The 14,961-nt window shown below is 41.9% G+C and overlaps 1 gene segment (V, D, J or C); it reads left to right on the forward strand.

Moving 5' to 3' along the window:
- LOC311603263 (immunoglobulin heavy variable 3-11-like) overlaps window positions 1–301 on the forward strand; it is a 35,469-nt gene extending 35,168 nt beyond the window's left edge. The window contains exon 3 of the V gene segment in view: window positions 57–301.
- The last annotated feature ends 14,660 nt before the right edge of the window (window positions 302–14,961 follow it).

Consider the following 14,961-nt stretch of genomic DNA (forward strand, 5'->3'; position numbering starts at 1 on the left):
CTTAAAGAACATAATTAATTTCCTTTTAACCTGTGATTCCCTTTCCTTTCCTCCAGACATCTAATGATTGTGTTTGCAATGCTGCCCCTGATCATGGTATAAAGAATCTTTGACTCATTCTGCCTTGAGGATCAACATATCAAACACAGATGTACTTCTGTGTGGCACCTAGCAGTAGAAAGAGCATTGTTCTCATTGATATCTGGGACCACATGGATGGAGTCACCAAAAACCAAGTAGGACACACTCGAAGCCAGAGGATGATGATTGTTCAATCAAAGCATTATGCTCCTGGACTTGATGTAAGTATGTCAGATTGTCATGGAGTTGTGTGCTCTGTCGTGATGGCACAGCTGTGGCTTCAACATACTGTTGTCCTGTGAGTTTTGGAGAAATGGAAGGCGAGAACTCTGTATTCACCTGTTTGTCCATTTTTCAAAGTTTTGGAAAATGAAGGCGAAAGCCATGGCTACTTCTACTAAGTGATTCTAAATACTCTGCCCTCATCTGCCTGTCTGGGCAATTCACCTATGTAAGAACAATGTTCCTGAGAGGGAGCTGGGTTTTTAACCTCAGGCCCATGACAGCTTCCCAGTCTCAGCTGCAGTAGTGAATGACTAGGTGACTGGAGACTGGTCCAGACTAGCTGGTGCCTGAGCCTGACAATTTCTTTGATTTTGTCTCAATTTCCAATGCACATTTCTTAAAAGATACTAAAATTTTGGTAACAAATGTTGTCTTAGAACCAAACTCCAAAGATTTTTAATTGCTGTATATTTGTAAATATATATATATAAGACTTTGCAGAATAATGCAGAGAAGGGAGACTGGAAAACTGAGAAACAAGATTGAAAATTGCAACACTAAAGCAAAGGAAGAGAGGAGTCAAATGCTCCTAAATCCTCATTTTAAAAAAGGAGGCCACTGGAATAGGACTGAGCTGTCTATAAGACAAAGGCCCGCATCACACTCCCCATCTCCCTGTGTTGAATCTGTCCCCACTAAGCTCATTCATCAGCCAAGGGGTTCTCAGACTGTGTGTGCATCACAAATATTTTCTTCACTGTTATTTCCCAATGGACACCTCGGTCCCCTGTGTGAGGACAGGGGAAGGATCAATATGATGTCATGTCAAAGCAGTATGTCAAAATATACACTATAGCAAAATGAACACTACTAGATTATGTTTCTAGTTTTAAGACCTTTGAGTGACAACTAAATCAGAATTTTTTATTGTTACTTTATTTTCTCTGCACACCTTGGGATGCCTGACAAGATTAGAATTATGTATCTGTTGAGGATGGAGGCACCTGATGTGCCCACATTCTGAGACCATCTGCTGCCAAATTATAAGAGGTTTTTTACATGGTCCTAAAAACACGATGATACTTATATCATCAGCCAAATATGGAAATTGTGTGCAGCATCAAGATTGAAGTGACCAAGGTCACTGGGATGTGTCACTGAAGTCCAGTCCACATTAGTCTCACAACCATCTCTGTGGTTAATTAAAGAGCACACACGTTTGGAAAATCATGACTTTCTACGCTGTTCCCCTAAGCATCAGCTTCAGCATCCAGGTTCCTGACCTACTTCACATCCTTCACTGACGTTTGTATGATGAACAATGATGTAGAGAATGAAAAGCTGTGGAAATGTGTGTCTTCTGTAGGAAAGCCTGCATCCCTGAATGTAAAGGAAAGACAGAAGAAAGGACATTGGGCACTAGAAGGCAAACTGATGCAGGGGATGGATAAGACACGGATGTCTCTAAGCTTTTTTGTTTCACTCTCAGGAAGGTTCTGCACTGTGAGGAAGAAATCCAAAGGCACAGGTGTTCTAAAGGACCACAACCTCCCAGTCCTGCTGTGCCCAGTGTCACTGCAGAGCTTAGGTCACTGAATGAGAAGCTCCACAATGTTGATTCAGCACACAGTTTTCACAGTCTTGGAACTCTCATCACAGAAGCCATAGAAACGAGTGTGAGTCAAGTACACAATGAACAGGCTGTGCTTCTGTGGACTTCAGCTCATCAGCGTAAGGAGGCCAGCATGGGAAATGGGACTCTCACCTGATGACTGCTGTAGGAAATGGCCTCACTGCTTAGATAGGATGAGAACCCAGCAGTATGATCCAAGCACTCTCCATCTCTGAGAATATTCTGTCACCTGTTACTCTTATACAAAGAGAGGTCACCAAGGACTCTGATTAATTATGTTTTTTAAACATTGTTTAAAGACTCTAACGTCCACCATTTGAGATTTCTACTGCAGGATTGCCACATTGATGGATAAGGGTGAATCTCATTATTCACTCACACAATCTTTGAAAAATCTCAAAATTAAAATTATTTTCATCACAAACACAAATCTCTAATATTATCGATATTTCATGTTGGCATTCACAACCTAAAACACGATGTCTTGCAGCTGAGTTAAGCACAGTTCTTGTTTAAAATATTTTTTCTACATATACATTTATATTATTACACATATATACAATAAAACGTAAAGCAAGAAGAACCGTGACACAATCCGGAGCTATATAAATGCTATATTCTTAGTGTTTTGGATATTTGTATTTGACAGCCTTGAAGAACACATCTTTCCTATCATGGTGCCTCTCAAATTCTAAATGTAAATCAATCTCCATCACATCTTGTCATTATCAACTTAACCCAACTATCTAGATGTAAAAACATCTTAAGCCCTAAACAACTATGCTTCATTGTAAAAAATAAGCTACCTGGTCTTCAACTCCATCAGAGATATGGGAAGGAACGAATTCGATTACCTGAGCATGCCAGGAGTGCACATTAGTAGCTTTCCTAATGAGAGGATGACAGAGACAGTTTTCTACCTGAGTAGTGACCAAACCCTCTCTATTATGTTGGAGCATCTTCTTCAGCCTTCTGACAGACATATTTATGAGGCAGGAACTATTGAGGACTTGCTTATGTTGTCCTGGCAGAGTTTGGCCATCAACTCTGCATGCATCCAAGCTTGTCCTTTTTTTAGACAGAATTCTGTCTATGATAGAATGGAGGACATTTTCCCCAGTGGCTTGTTTGCCACATTTGAAGCCATCTTCATAAGGACGTTTTTGATGCTCATCATCCTCTTTGAGGTAGACTGTGTGTTGCCAGGAATTAACCTCTCTCATTGTCTGTGAGTTTTTCAAATAATAAAAACATTTTAAAATACCATATTCTGCATGTTTTTGTGGTTTTTGAAGACCTTTTCTAACTATCCTACCTTAACTTTTTAGAGAATCATATCTAAGATGTAAACCTTCTGATAAAATTAGTCCAGCAATTGATATGACCATGATATTGTCATCTAATAATAAACTTGTATAACTTTTAATCCTTAACAGCAAGCAATAGAACTTTAAATATGGTAGAAGTGAACCTTCTATTATAATTAGGTTATATGGGCATAATACCACATATTAGTACACACACACACACACACACACACACACACACACACACACACAAAAACATATATATATATATATATATATATATATATATATATATATATATATATATATATATGGAATATATAAGGAATATACTTATATTTGAATTCCAAAACACTGTATTACAATTATTTTACTGGACCCTTCCATGGAGAATTCAACATGCTTTTGCCTAGTTTTGTGGTGATTTTGATGTGTTGAATTCTTCCTAGGAAAATTTCTGTGATTTTTCAAGCATTTGCAACTATAGGAAGGCAGGTTTTTCGCTGTGTCTTAAACATAAAATCTGTATTCTATAGAACTTTGCAGCAGTGAAAACTGACAATGATATTGGTCATGAGCTCAGAGATAATAACTCAACAAACACCATGATACAACCTGGACACGTAGAAAAGGTTTTCTAGTGTGAATTTGTGGTCTCTCAGGGAAGTGCTAATTAACTTCAATCCTGTGGGATAAGTGTGAGAAGATTAATAGCCTGAAACACCACATTTGGAAACCATCACCCTTAAATACAGTATGATGGCCTGAAGAAACCAACACTGAAACCCAAGGAGACTCACTCCTTCTGAACCAGTCACCTGTTGATCTCAATTGTGAAACATGTTTATACATTATTTACTTTTAAACAGTTCTATAAATCAGAAGGACCTGGTTATCTTTTGAAATAATTTTCAATCAATGTGTCAGAAGAGAATATGTGGGCTCAAGTGTGACGTGGATTGAACTAGAATGACATTGTTACCTTGATGTGTCAAATGTACTTCTGTGGCTCAAGTGACCCCTCACTTGAGAAAACTGTGATCAGAGCCCATCAACTGTGTTTCTCTTAGAAGGAATTTGTTAGTCAAGAACTTCTTGCTGTAGCATTGTACATTAAACACAGATAATAATTGACTACACAATTTTCTGAAGGTGCTGAGCTAACATGATTTCCATAATGCATTTGTTTTTTCACTAATATTACCAAGATATGTAATGATTTAACATGTTCTTTTATATAAGCTTATATGTTCCTGTGTGTGTGTGTGTGTGTGTGTGTGTGTGTGTGTGTGTGTGTGTGTGTGTGTCTTTCAATATCCCTATTGTGCCAGTGGACTTATCTTGCCAGGTCGGTAATTATGGTACCTCACAGGACCTAGGAAAGGTCGATAAAAGTTGTCTTTACCCCAGTAGCTGGCAAAGAACCTTCCAGAGCTATGAAAGCCAGACAGTATAAATGAAACTTTGATGTGTGCACTAGCTTGATATCTCTCTGTTCTGTGACTCAAGTGTTTGGTGCCTCAGCAGTAGAATCTTAGTGTCAATACAGACTACACAGGACCATGGGAAGTACCCTGAAGAACTTGAGCATAGATTGTATCTCACTAGACATCATGTCAAAAAATGAAAACTGCTTGTGCTACTAGGGTTTCTGTTCCCTAACATGACATGTCTAGTTGTGGCAATGCCTACTGTTACATGATAAGTAAGTCCACCTTTGTCTGTGAGTATACATGTGTGTATACATTTCTAAATATTTCAGGAAGCATCTGGCTTAGGTGGCATGGGATACAGTGTGAGTTCAAACAGTACTTCCCTACAGAACATTCTAGACAAGCATAGGGCACATCAGGTTTCAGGAAGCTCGGGACTGATGAGCAGGTACTCAGGTCATGCCTAGGGCTGCTTAATGCTGCCATGTGTGGTTTCTTCTTCTTGTTTAATAATCTTCCCAAGACCCTTCAGGATATCATCTTTTTTGAAAATCTCAGAAAGTTTGCTTTTTAACAACAAATTATGTTCCTATGGAAGAACTAGTTGCCCATTTCACAGTTTCCCTGCTGTTGGTGAACATGGGAGGGCATGCAAGTCAGGATCAGCATATATTAACAAGTGTCTCTAATTCTGAAAAGTCGTGAGTGAGAGATATGTGAGAAGGCTTAGGAAATTTTAAATCATCTTTTTTTTTACTTTATTAATTTATTCTTGTTACATCTCAATGGTTATCCCATCCCTTGTATCCTCCCATTCTTCCCTCCCTCCCATTTTCCCCTTATTCCCCTCCCCTATGACTGTTCCTGAGCGGGATTACCTCCCCATATATGCTCATGGGGTATCAAGTCTCTTCTTGGTAACCTGCTGTCCTTCCTCTGAGTGCCACCAAATCTCCCCCTCCAGGGGACATGGTCAAAGTTGAGGCACCAGAGTATGTGAGAAAGTAATATCCCACTCTCCACTCTATTAAATCATCTAGGAATCATCATTTATTTTGTTCACTTATGGAATAAAAACCACACCTCACCAGAATTAACAATCTATGATAGGGTGGAAAATGAGAGGTGCTCAGTTTCAGATGGCAAGTGCAATTGCCTCCAACAATAAGGTACAGTTAGGATTGTTTTTCACAGATTCCATGTTTGAATGCTCAGGTACTGCAGACAAAACTTTAAAATGTCTGGTAAGACCTCTAGCCATGCTCCTTTTAGTGAGATTTGATTTACATATTTTTCACATTGCATAGATTTCCTTAAATAATTTCTTTGCGGATTTATTGTCTTTAAATCATTCAGCCATGTAGTTCATACTTTTCTCCATATTTGAGAATCTCTAATATGCACAATTAGACGCAGTCAAATTTGCACCATATTTTCCCATTCAGCTACTCCATATCTTCCAGAAAATGAGCTTCTTCCAACTTCAAGAAGTTATCCAGCCCAGTAACTGCTGCCTATGTGTGCACATGTGTGTGGAGCCAAGCGCTACAGCATAGGAAACCTTCCAGTGACCACACCCTGAAGAGGAGGATTCTCCTTCTCCAGGAACTATCCACTTACAACAGCTCTTCACTAAGAGTCAAGGCCTAGAAAAAGTTCACCCCATGTATCCTGAGGCTGTGGCTGGTTTGGTGGTAGGTAGGGCTTACACAGGCACCAACAGCCAAGATGAGGTCATGATTGCGATAGTCATGTCCTGTCCAGAACACAGCACTTCACAGCTCTCTTCCCCCATCCTCACATCTTACATTCTTTCCTCCTCCTCCTCTTCAGTGTCCTCCCAGCCTTGGAGGAAGATGGATGAAACTGCAAGTCTTTATATCAAACAACATAATGAGGATTGGGAACAGCAAACACTGCCTGTTCTGTCACATGCAGAAAATACATTGTGTGTTAGGGGTCTGTGCTTCTTTTTGTAGGGTTAAGACTAGAACTGGAATGCTAGGAACGGAAGACTCCTTAAATGAGTGGCAAGGGGGCTGCAGCGAGTGGAGTAATTGTGATGGGAAAGCAAAGGTGAGGTGTGGAGAGAGAAAGGCGATGATTAGGAGGGAAACAGAAAATAGGATGTGTCTCCATAGCAAACAGTGAGGAGTTGACAGGTCGTGAAAGGGAGGGCACATTTGTAAGACAGCTAGACCAGGAAGACAAATTTTCTATCAGAAATGTGTAAAATAACGAAAAGTCCATAGTGTCCTCATCACAGAGAAGAAATTCTGAGAACCTCTACAGGCAGGTTATCCTATAACCTATCAGGGAGGAACCATATCTGATTCAGGAAGTTGGAAAGACTAAGCTCTTGTATAGAAACAAAACTGTGTGAGTTTTGGTTTTTATTTAATTTTGCAATTATACTGAAGAGAGGTAATACACAAAATGTTGGGTGAATTTGTACAATAGTGAACTATGTAAAGTATGATGGATCCCTAACAATTGAATGCCGCATACATAGCTACCAGTGTATGTTAACTTCTGTAACTGTCATCAGTATTTGATGGCTTATACCAGCTCTGAGCACTGCTTCCTGCTCAGGTCCAAATACACAGCCTGATAGAGCAAGAAAACATGAAAATATGGCTTCTCTTTGCCCACAGTCAGCCCTGCTCTCACCCTACTGCTCTAGCAGAGGATCTCAGCTCTGTATTCTCACATTCAGTGATCAGCACTGAGCACAGACTTCACACATGGACTTGGATTCAGCTTGATTTTCATGGTCCTTATTGTACAGGGGAAATGACATTATCTGTGTTGTGTGGATGTGAGAAAGGGGGGAAATTGTGTTTTGTTGTAGCTTTCTGACCAGCATTCTCCAAGATTGCAGGCATCCAGTGTGAGGTGAAGCAGGTGGAATCTTGGGGCAGCTTAGTGCATCCAGGAAAGTCCCTGAAACTCTCCTGTTTGGCCTCTAGATTCACCTGCAGTGATTGTACCATGAACTAGGTCCCCCAGGCTACAGGGAAGAGGCTGGAGTGGGTCACGTACATTGTTGTTAGAGATGATCTTATCCACTATGCAGACACCATGAAGGGCCAATTCACAATCTCTAGAGACAATGCCATGAACACCCTGTACCTGGAAATGAACAGTCTGTGGGCTAAGGGCACAGCCATATTTTACTGTGCAAGAAACAGAGTGAGTATTACTGAGAGCTCAGCACAAACTTCCCTGCAGGGCTCTGATGACCACCAGGAGGCGCTGAGAGCACACAGAACTCTGGTTACAAAAGAGACCTTTGTTCAGACAGGCATAAAGGACTGGTCTCCTCTATTTCAGTGCTGCATGTACATATCTCAGTTAGGGATTTTCACGACAGGTATAGAATGTAGTAGTCCTTGACAATTTCAATAGTATATTGAGATTTCTCTTTGCCCTGAAAGAAAAACAACACATGATCATCTCCTTAGATGCTGAAAAACCTTTTGAGAAAATTCAACACCCATTCATGTTAAAAGTCCTGAGAGAGCAAGGATACAAGGCACATACCTAAACATAATAAAGACAATATACAATGAGCCTATAGACAACATAAAACAAAATGGAAGGAAACTTAAACAATTCTACTAAAATCGGGGAAAGGACAAAGCTGTCCACTCTCTCTGAAACTCTACAATATAGTACTTGAAGTCCTAGCTAGAGAAATAACACAACTGAGGAGACCTTAACAATGGAAAGCTGCATGCAGAGCCACCATTCTGTGTTAACTTCTGTAACTGTCATCAGTCTTTGATGTCGTATATTAGCTCTGAGCACTGCTTCCTGCCCAGATCCAACAACATAGCCTGCTACAGCAGGAAGACATGCAAATGAGGCTTCTCTGTGCCCATGAAAAACAGTCCTGCCCTGACCCTGCAGCTCTGGCACAGGAGCTCAGCCCTGGATTCCCAGATCCTCCCATTCAATGATCAGCACTGAGCACAGACCACTCACCATGGACATGGGGATCAGCTTGCTTGTCTTTGTTTTGATTTTAAAAGGTAATTTATGGAAAAGTGGTGCTGTGTGTTGTGTGTACATCAGAAAGAGCAAAATTGTGACAGTTTTCTGACTGTATTCTCCATGTTTTCAGGAGTCCTGTGTGAGGTGCAGCTGGTGGAGTCTGGGGGAGGCTTGGTACAGCCTGGAAAGCCCATAAAACTCTCCTATGCAGCCTCTGGATTCACATTCAGTAGCTATGGAATGCACTGGGTCCGCCAAGCTCAAGGCATGGGGCTGGAGTGGGTTGCAGCCGTTAGTTCTGATAGTAGTTACATCTACTATGCTGATGCCGTGAAGGGCCGATTCACCTTCTCCAGAGACAATGCCAAGAACACCCTGTACCTGGACATGAACAGTCTGAGGTCTGAGGACACAGCCACATATTACTGTGCCAGGGACACAGTGAGTCAATCATACTGAGAACTCAGACTCAAACCTCCCTGCAGGGAGCTGATGATCAGCAGGGGGCGCGGAGAACACACAGAGCTCTGAGTGACAGAGAGTTACAGCCTGTTCAGAGTCTGGAAGGACATGGAGGGCTGGATTCTTGTGTTTGGCCTGCCTTACATAGAGATTCTCTCAACAAGTACAGTGTAAAGCAATACTTGAATTGTCCAAATGTTTATTCAACTTATAGTTTCCCAATGTGTTATGTGTTTTTATAGTGTTTTTCTCTTTCTCTGTGTATGTCTACATATGTCTCTGTTTCTCTCTCTCTTTCTCTCTATGTGTGTGTGAGTCTGTGTGTGTGTGTGTGTGTGTGTGTGTGTGTGTGTGTGTGCACATGTTGACATGTCTTCTTCTATCAATCTACTTGATAATTTTGAAAAAAGTTCCATCACATGGCCTGGATCTCAGCATCTGGCTAGACTGTCTGACTAGTAAGTCCCAAGGATCATACTGTTTAAAAGTACCCTAGGTGGGATTACTTCTTGACTACCACACCTACCTCTTTTTGTACTTATGAAGCACCAAACTCTGGTCTTTGTTCTTATGTGATAACAACTTTAAGCACAGAACAGTTTCCATAGACCACAGATTATTTTAAAATGTAGAACAAACTCTGACTTGAAAAATCTACAGAGCATCCCAAAGAGCACATGTGATTCTTTGCGGGGACCAGGATCAAATCCTGAGGAAGCAAAGGACCCTTGAGACTGTGGAAGCCAAAACTCAGAGCATAGACTTGGTAAGACTCCCTGGCTAGGGACTGTCTGGGGTTCTGACCCCAACCTGTGGGGATTCGACTAAAGCTCAGGAGAAGATTCACCTGTATGAGGGACAAAAATACAAGACATGAAGAAGGAGAGCAAGTCTGAACATGGATCAAACTCTCAAACTTTATTTTTCAAGGGCAGTTTTTATAAGGCAGGAGACAGGGAAGCTTATTGCTATGGCAACCCAGCTGCAGGCTATCTCAAGACACAGGGAATTCCAGGCAGAGTCATAACATTCTGCCATACAGAATATTTTCTTCTAGCTTTATCTAGTCTAATGGATAAACCACAACAGGATGGCTCCATCTTAGTCTTATCTTTAATCCAACTGTCCAACCAACACAGGGTCAGATGGTTTCTGGAAAAAGACAGACTGCTGGAGAAATAGAAACCTAAAGATGCAGGTTCTGACAAAATGGCTGAACACTGGCCATATGGACTACTGTCCCAAACAGGGTCCAAGTTAGAGCCAACAGGGAAATCAGGCAGGGCCTGTGACCATGAAACCAGATGGCCTTCAGTCTCTCCATCATCCTCACACAAACCATACACAACAGCGCCATCCACGACCAGCTGTGGGGCTCTTAGTAAAAGGTGTGTGAGGCTCCAACACTGAAAAATGAGGCCAAAGTAGGTAGTGATAATGACTGAGCTTGGGTTAGCTTCTAACAGCTCCTGACCACTCAATGGGTCGCGTTTCTTTTCTTCCTGTCTAATTATTTGTTATAGTTTTATTTGCATAGTTTCCCCAGTATTGAAAGGGCATGATGAATTTCCTTTTAATATATCAATACCATTTCTTTCCTCTAGGATTCTAAGGGTCTTAACTTGCAAAGATGCCCCAGAACATGATGTTAAGGACCTGTGGCTCATTCTGAGTTGGGTTCTTCATCTGAGGCTCAGAAGTAGTCAGGTGTGGCTCCTAGAACCAGAACAGATCATTATTCTCCACATCATTCTGGAATCATGTGGATGTTGTCACTATATTTGTAGGAAGCATTGGAAGCCAAGGATGATGATTGCTACATCAAAGAATGCTGCACCAGGACATGATCTAAGTGTGTCAGTTTGCCATGGGTTTGCGTGCTCTATGGTGATAGCATAGCTGTGGCTGCAATACATTGATTTCTGGAGAAACAGAAGGAATGGGCTCTGTGTTAGTGGCTTTGCCCAGGAGACAGAGATCTGGAAGATGAAGATGGGAACCATGGCTGCTTCTACAAAGTATTTCTACTATTTTTGTCTAGGTCAGGCTGTCTGGTCCATTGAACTCTGTGAGGACCTCAAAGGGAGGTGAGGCGTTAACATCAGGCCCATGATGACTTCCTAGCCACAGCTGCGCTAGTGAATTCTGGGTACCTCGAAACTGTGGTACAGACAAGCTAATGCCTGGGACTGATATTTTTTGTTGTTTTCTCTCAATTTCTCACAGACCTTGATTAGCAGGTTCTAAAATATTTGCTAATCCATATTTTCTGTGAGATGAACACCAAAGTTCTTTTTTGAATATATATTTTATTAATTTATTCATATTATATCTCAATTGTTATCCCATCCCTTGGATCCTCCCATTTACCCTCCCTCCCACTTTCCCCCTACTCCCTTCCCCTATGACTGTGACTGAAGGGGACCTCCTCCACCTCCTGTATATGTTTATAGGATATCAAGTCTCTTCTTAGTAGCCTTCTATCCTTTCTCTGAGTGCCACCATATGTAGACCATATAGGTGACTGAAGCACGAGCCAAGGACAATGCATAGACTGGACCTAGGCACCTGCACAGATGTAGCAGATGGGCAGCTCGAGTATTATCCAGGTCCCCTAGGAAGGTAGTGGGAGGCTGTGTCTGACATGGACTCTGCTCTTGATTTTGATCACCTCCTTTAGGTGGGGCTGTCTTGACAGGCCACAGGTGAAGAAGACATCCTTAGTCCTGATGTGATTGATTAACTGGGGTGGGTGGGTATGGGGAGCTGTCCTGTTCTGGGAATAGGGGGGATGGATGGGAGTGAGAAAGGCAAGTTTGGACAGGGAAGAGAGGAGAGGAGAGATGGAGCTGTGGTCAGGATGTAAAGTTAATAAATAAATGCTTTTAATTATTATTAAAATAAAAAGGTAGCCCAAGGCAAGCCTCAGTCACCTGGAAGTTAAACTGGAAAGTTGCCCTGTGCTTCCTTTTATCCTCTCAGGAACCTCCCCCAATGCAAAGCAGCCCTCAGCCTCAGCCTGAAAGCCCAGGCCTACCTGAGAAGCCCATGTCCTTCTCACTGGAGCCTCCATCAGAGCATGGCTGTCCTGCTGCTGCTCCTCTGCCTGGTGATCTTTCTAAGCTGTAAGTGTTTCAGGGCTTCAGGAGAGGGAGCTGGACATGTGATCTATGAGATGTATGACTGATGGCCTGACATGCGAACATGGTTCCACTACAGTACTGGAAAATACTGACCAGAACACTCGGACTTAGACTTCCCAGTCCTAGAGGCACAAAACTCTCACATACAGGCAGGTAGTGATGAAAGTTACTTTTTCATTAAAAATAGGCTTTTGCATATTCTTGTTTTTTCTAACTCTCCTCTTGCTGGCTGTTCCCCATCTATGTATCTCTCTTGCTGTCTGTCTCACTCTAGCTTACTTTCTCATGTCTGTTACTTGCTTGCTATTCTCCTCGGGCCAAGCCCAGTACTTTTTTTTAAGTGATATTTAATTTGTTATTACAGATGACATCATGATTTTTTGTATCTTTTACAATCAACAGGGCTTTCAAACTCAACAATGCAAGAGAAGAATCTATCAAGGAAATGCAAACAATCTCTATAACTTACAATAAACATACAGAAAAAAATCAATTTCCAAAAAATTGTCAGTCAAACCTGATTATTATTTCTTAAACAATCCTCAGGAAAGTTTAATCATACATTTCCCTGACCATTTCCTAATCAGAGTAAACAAAGGACTGAGGAAAACTGTGATCACTAGCTCTCACCTCTCCTGGTAAGAGTGCTGTCCCTGCATGAGAATCAAGAACCTGCACCGTCAAAGGTGTTATTCTGTCTATAATCTATGCAGGGAGTGGTGCAGGGGATAGAATACTAAAATGGAAATGGGAGCCACAGGGCCCCATCTGCAGTGACAAGTTAAAGTTAAGATCCTGAAGATGTAGTCAGTGTGACAGGTGTGGGGAAGGATGCAGTAGGCACAAACTGGCAGGCACGCTGTTCTGGAGTTGTAGTCGGCCTCCTTGCCTTCACTTCTTGACCTTGGTCTTAGCAGCCACAGCTTCCGTAGCTTTCTGCATCGTCTCCTCATCTCCCAGGAACAACATGGGCTTTATGGGCTTGAAGTTCTTGTCCAATTCATAGATGATGGGGATGCTGGTCAGCTGGTTCACCTACATGATGGCCTCTTCTGAGGGACCCTCCACATACTTGACAAGGCCCCAAAGGCTGTTAGCATGGGCAGCATGCAAGACCTCCATTGATCTCGGAGACAATTTCTTCATTCCAGAAGGGTAGTGCTCTGTCAATAGTGTCGTTCAGGCTCTCACAGGAAGGTAGCTGGTCCTCAGTAAAGTCTGCATGCCTGTGGTCCTTATTGGTGTTGCTATAGAAGGGATGATCCCACTACACCGGATGTGATAGCACATGGTAAGATTGCCTCCTGATCTTCACGTGTGCCTCACCATGCATAGCAACAGTTTCTTCTTTATTAAGACCAGTTAGTTCTCCATAGTGTCACTCATTGATGTGCCTCTTCCTGACAACAATCAGCCACATCCGGTCGGTGGCATCCAGATCTGTTCATAGGGACCAATTGCTCTCTTCTTCATGAAAGTAAAGATGTCATATTCTTAGCCAGCATCTCACAACATCTGCCCTCTGCACACAGCCTCCTCTTGGCTGGCTCTGCTCAGATTGGTGTTGTGCCTGCTCTGAAGTGGTTCTCAGGTTCCAGGCACTCTTGACATGCCAGATCAGCACCAGCTTGTAGGCAGAACCTGGGCAGGAGATGTGGAGCAACTCAATCATATTCTAAACCAAGGAATATCTAATGTCCTAGAATCACTTAAAGAAATGTTCAATGTCCTTAGTCATCAGAGAAATGCAAATCAAAATGACACTGTGATTCTATATTACAACTATCAGAATGGCTAAGATCAAAGACTCAAGTGAGAATGTGGAGATAAGGAAACACTCCTCTGTTGCTGGTGGGTGTGCAAACTTGTGCAAGCACTTTGGAAATCAACTTGGCACTTTCTCAGAAAATTACCAACAGGTCTACTGAAGACCAAGATATACAACTACGACATTTGGTCAACTATGTTCATAGTGTCATTATTTGTAATAACCAGAAACTGGAAACAACCCAGATGTCCCTCAACGGAAGATGGAATAAAAAAATTCGGGGACGTGCAGAAAATGGAATACTATTCAGCTATCAAAAAAGAACATCATGAAATGTGCAGGCAAATGGATGGAACTGGAAAAATCATCCTGAGTGAAGTAACCCAGGAGGACACACTTGGTATATACAAACTTATAAGTGATATTATCCATAAAATACAGAAAAACCATATTATAATACAAACACCTAAAGAAGCTAATTAACAAGGAGGACCCTAGGGAGGATGCTTAATTCTCACTCAGAAGCACAAAGAGAATAGGCTCTGGAAACATCTGAAGAGAGGAAGCAAGATGGGAGCCTACCATACACGTCCTCTGAAAGAGTCCATCAAATACCTCCAGAAGCTGAAGTAGAGAAGCTGATTCTCACAGTCAAACTTTGACAGAGCACAAGGAGTCATACAGAAGTGTGGGAGTGAGGATAGAAGGACCCAGATGGTACAGGAGCTCCACAAGAAGACCACCAAAGCCAACCAGACTGAGCCCAGGAATGAGGGGGTGGCAGAGGCTGATGAACCAAAAAAAGTCTATAAAGAGGATATAGGCCCCCTGCTCAGATGTAGTAAATAGGCAGTTCAGTCTCCATATGTATCCTTTATTAAGGGGAGCAGGGACTGTCCCTGATATGGACTCT

Source organism: Acomys minous (assembly GCF_964271855.1).
Source record: "Acomys minous genome assembly, chromosome: 8".
Lineage (NCBI taxonomy): Eukaryota > Metazoa > Chordata > Mammalia > Rodentia > Muridae > Acomys > Acomys minous.